Here is a 5,000-nt window from a genome sequence, read left to right as displayed (position 1 = left end):
CTCCTTACAGTGCATGTACAGTATGGGCCTTAATTTATATGCCGCGCAAAGTGTGATGTCTAAAGTCTAGCTAAAGCTAATTTGATAACCAGCCAGAAATCTATTTGCTAGTATAACACAAACAGCTGTGAATCAGCTCAAATGATCCCACACGCCAAATGATAACTTTAGTTAATGTACGAGATCTTAAGTTCAAACAGCTGTGAATCAGCTCAATGCTCCCACACCCCAAATGATAACTTTAGTTAATGTACGAGATCTTAAGTTCAAACAGCTGTGAATCAGCTCAATGCTCCCACACCCCAAATGATAACTTTAGTTAATGTACGAGATCTTAAGTTCAAACAGCTGTGAATCAGCTCAATGCTCCCACACCCCAAATGATAACTTTAGTTAATGTACGAGATCTTAAGTTCAAACAGCTGTGAATCAGCTCAATGCTCCCACACCCCAAATGATAACTTTAGTTAATGTACGAGATCTTAAGTTCAAACAGCTGTGAATCAGCTCAATGCTCCCACACCCCAAATGATAACTTTAGTTAATGTACGAGATCTTAAGTTCAAACAGCTGTGAATCAGCTCAATGCCCCCACACCCCAAATGATAACTTTAGTTTACTGTACGAGACACTTTGCTCTGTAAATGACTTTGATCTTTCCTCATCATTTAAATAAGGCCCTTATATCCTCACATTTTGTTTTAAAATAGGCAATTCCCAATGTTTGTCCACCATAATGTCGGCCTAATTTACTTAAAAAAAAATAGCAGTCAGGTTTATAGATGTGAGGGATGTGATAAAGAGGGATGTGATAAAGTAACTTTGGTCTTGTTCGTATTGCCAGCCCAAGTATCCTGATTCATTCTTGAAAGTATGGTGATTTTTGCAGATTAGATCCAAGCTAGGGATGATTCAAGATTTTCAAATAACTGAATAGTTGATTTAGTTTTAGAATATTGATTAGCTTATGTAATTATAGTAATATGTACATGTAACTAGAAGGTACATTGCCAATTAACAGCCAATGTACCAATCTGCAATGACGTTCTTAGGGTTAGTAATAAAAACTATTGTTCATATCAGTTGAAGTGCTGTCAACTGACTTATCCTCGTGTCTCTCTGTGTGACTGAACAATGAAACGGCACACTCATTTGTAATATAACTTTGAGGAAAATCTTTTTTTCCATGCAAAAAAAAAATAATATGGAAATTTTCCTGGTGATTAGCCGTCTATATTAGCATTTTTCTTTTTTCAGAGGGAAAGAAACGGGCATGTTTTTAACCGCCCGTGCTGGCCTCTTCCTCTCGCTCCCTTCCTGTCCCGTGTCCATCTCTCCTGAGCTCCAACAGGGCTGTCAGCTGCTCCCCCCCCCCATCCCCACCCCCCACCCCCCCTCCCTCGTCCCCATTCAACCCCCATCCCTGTTCTCCCAGGTGCTCATTAAGACAGAATGGGCCCGAGATGAAGCCTCGCCAGAACTTCAGTCAGTGTTTTTTTGGGATATTTGTAGTTTGTTTGTTTGTGTATTTAGTTGTTTGTTGTTGTTGTTGTTGTTGTCGTCGTCTCCGCCGGCGTTGTTTTTGAGGCTGGTTTGGCTATTCCCAAGTGGATGGGGCATAGACTGCGGAAAAAAATCACATCCTGAGTGGAAGATACTTCAAATGCAAGGACACACACACACAAAAAAAAAAAAAAACAGTGAAAGAAACGCTTCATTTAAAAACATACAGCGCACTTAAATGAGTTTGCCTCGCTTGGGCAACTATTTCAGTGGGAATGGAGTCATCTTTGCTGATGGTGCTGTATTTCGTGCCAGCACGAGGTCAGTCCATCGGCTTTGCATTGACATTATTATAATCGCTGTAGTCGGAGAGAGAGAGAGGGAGAGAGGGGGGAGAGAGAGAGAGAGTGCATGAGAAAGAGAGGAAGAGAGTGCAGTAGAGAGAGCAGAAGATGGAGAGGGAGTGTGTGTTGTAGATAAGTGCTGGGGAGATGTGAGCCTCTGTCATCAGTCTGCATGTTGACCCATGGCTCCATCCGTGAAGCTGGGTGTAGGGGCGACTCCACCCCATTGTTGAATTGCCTCCATCTCTGGAACCCCTGGTTCTCTTCTCTCCACCTGTCCGAGCTGCTCTGTCACCCCACACTGCGAGTTGCTCCGCTTGGAGGGGGCCACTAGTCTCTCAGTGGGGGCCTCCTTCGTCTTAGCCGCATGGAGGTCCAGAGGTTCCCCCCAAACACCCCCCCTCCTCCCGCCACGGGACTCTGGGAGATGGCAGCATGTCCAGACAGATGGTCACTAAGCACAGGGAGTTGTGTGGTCAGGGCAGGAAGGAAAGGAAAGGTCTTCATCCGCTCAACTCCACCCACGTAGAGATCTCACTGCCCACCGGGTGCCAACGGAGCACTGGGTGGCATCAGTAGCTGATGCTTCTGTAGAAAGCAGGTCCAAGTGAACTTGGTCTTGGTCAGTGGTGGAGACTAGCCGTTTTCAAACTAGGTTTTCCGCGCATTCTGCGATAATTGCTTGCCGCTTTTCTGAAGATAGCGGACATTCAGACATGAAGCATATATGCAGAATGTATACGGCCACCTGTTGTTCACACCTAATTTAGAATTTCCGTCAATTGGGCGTTGGTTCGCTGGGAAGATAATGATGCCTAATAAATGTGGCCGTGCCCTCAGCTGGGCACGCCTGACAGCGGAAGAGTGTAGTTTTACACCGGGAGTATGGAGGAGGCTATAGCCTTGTTGCATTACCAGCAGCATGTTACAGGGATGCAAAACTGTTCAGTGGCATCAGGGCACTTTAAATACACGTCATACTTACCTTGATCATCACTGACAAGTGGGGAATTTTTCCACGATTGCATTCACATAGCAGCTGTGGCGGCAACATTACGGCAAAATGACTAGGTCAGCAGCCAGAAAAGGTCTGGTTGTACTGTAGATATACGGACATATGCATTCAGACAGTACAACAACAAAAAAAAAACCCTAACGTAAAAAGTCTGTGAACATTGCGGAAATACACGTCTTACAGTATGTGTTCACTTAATATGATAATGTAGCAATACTATATAATTAGTTGGAATACGTTTCAGGAATGTGTTCAGGATTGTGCTTTAGACTTAAGGCTTAGAACAGTTACACATGTTGTGTTTTCATCTCTGTTTCAAGATGTGTTATTAGCCATTAAGGCATTATCCATTAACCCCACCCATTATGCATGGGTGTGGTTGGGTGGGGGTGGGGTTCAGATGATTAAACCTCAAACCTTTCCTCTAGTTCCCTAGCGCTGCTATGGCACTGCACAACATGGATGGTGAGTGTGTGAGAGAGATTTATGAGAGAGAGGAGAGTGGTAGGACGAGTGAAAAGAGAGAAAGAGAGACCGAGAGAGAGAGATGGAGAGAGAGAAAGACAGGGCAGATGAGAATATGGTAGAGGAAGAGAATGAGGGGGAGAGTAGCATAGAGGTGGAGAAAAAGAGAAGAGCGCACAAGGTGCAGAAAGCAATTCTCTCCCTTCTCTCGCTCTGTCTCTCTCTCTCTCTCTCTCTCTCCCTCTCTTGCGCTCTCTCTCTCCCCCTGTCTCACTCCATTTCTCTCATGCTTGCATTTTCCCTTCCTCTAACTCACTCCCTCCTCTCATCTCTCTCTCTCTCCATCTCTCTGGTCTGTGTTGAGCTAGTGATCTACATTCAATCTGCAGAATGTAAATTATTTATTGGCCTTTGGCCAGCGTGAGCGTGAGAGTTAGATAGAGAGCGAGAGAGAGTGTCAGAGAGAGAGAGAGAGTGATAGAATGAGAGCGAGCAAGAGAGAGAGAGAGCGAAAGAGTGATAGAATGAGAGAGAGAGAGAAAGAGAGAAGGAGAGAGAATGAGAGAGTGAAAAAGCAATAGAATGAGAGAGAAAGAGAAGAGAGAGAGAGTGATAGAATGAGAGCGAGCAAGAGAGAGAGAGGGGTAGAATGAGAGAGAGAGAGCGAAAGAGTCATAGAATGGGAGAGAGAGAGAGAGAGAGAGAGAGAGAGAGCATAGCAGCTCCCACAGTGCAGTGGCTGGGAGGTTTCAGAGGTGCAGCAGCGAGGGGTAGCTCCCCTCGGAGAGATTGACCGCCATCGGACAAAACTGCCCACTGCCCACTGAGAGAAAGAGAGGGAGAGGGAGAGACAGGTGTAGCAGTCCTTTTTAAAACCATTATCTAACTGACTCACAAAAAGCACACAAACTGTGAGACACAACATCAAAACCACCAGCTGGCAAGGTGTATACCATTGCATTAATGCAAAGAAAAGAAGGGTAAAGAGGGAGGAATAAATGAGAGAAAGCGAGAAAGAGAGAGAGAGAGAGAGAGAGAGCAAAAGAGTGACTGAGACTGGCAGAAAGGAGGATATATCTTGTGAGTCTGAGCAATAGAAAGAGAGAGTGGTAAAGAGAGAGATAGAAGAGGAAAAGAGGAAGTAGAAGAGAAAAGGCAGAGAGAGAATGGCAGGAAGGAGTGTGGAGTGTACTGTAGGAGAGAGAGAGGAAGAGAGAGAGAGAAAATGGCAGAAAGGGATATGGAGTATGTGAGTGCGAGAGGAGAGAAGAATAGCTAGAGACAGGGAAAGAAGGAGAGAAAGGGCGAGAGTTCGGAAAAAAGAGAATCCCCTGCGGCCAGATTTTTTTTTTTTATTCCGTGTGAGAGCCGTCTCACATTTGAGGGAAGAAGCGGTCTCTTACAGAACCACCACCCCCACCCAGCCAGTCACGAGGGATACGGCCAAATATCAGCGCATACAGGAGAGGGCCTGGCACATCTTATCACACACACACACAGACACACACACACACACACACATGCATACACACACACAGACACATGGATACATGCATTCACACACACACACACACACACACACACACACACACACACACACACGCACACGTATGCTGAAACACACAAACACCACAGGAGAGGACCCGACACATCTTATCAGAGAGACACACACA

General features: G+C 45.3%; 1 protein-coding gene across 1 annotated transcript in view; it reads left to right on the top strand.

The window, feature by feature from the left end:
• Positions 1-5,000, top strand: part of cacna1ab (calcium channel, voltage-dependent, P/Q type, alpha 1A subunit, b) — a 113,919-nt gene that overhangs the window by 9,008 nt on the left and 99,911 nt on the right. The window lies entirely within an intron of this gene.

The sequence above is a fragment of the Sardina pilchardus genome, chromosome 1 (assembly GCF_963854185.1).
Source record: "Sardina pilchardus chromosome 1, fSarPil1.1, whole genome shotgun sequence".
In the NCBI taxonomy this organism is placed as follows: Eukaryota; Metazoa; Chordata; class Actinopteri; order Clupeiformes; family Clupeidae; genus Sardina; species Sardina pilchardus.
The sequence above is the reverse complement of the archived record's forward strand: the minus strand, read 5'-3'. Positions and strand labels throughout refer to the sequence as shown.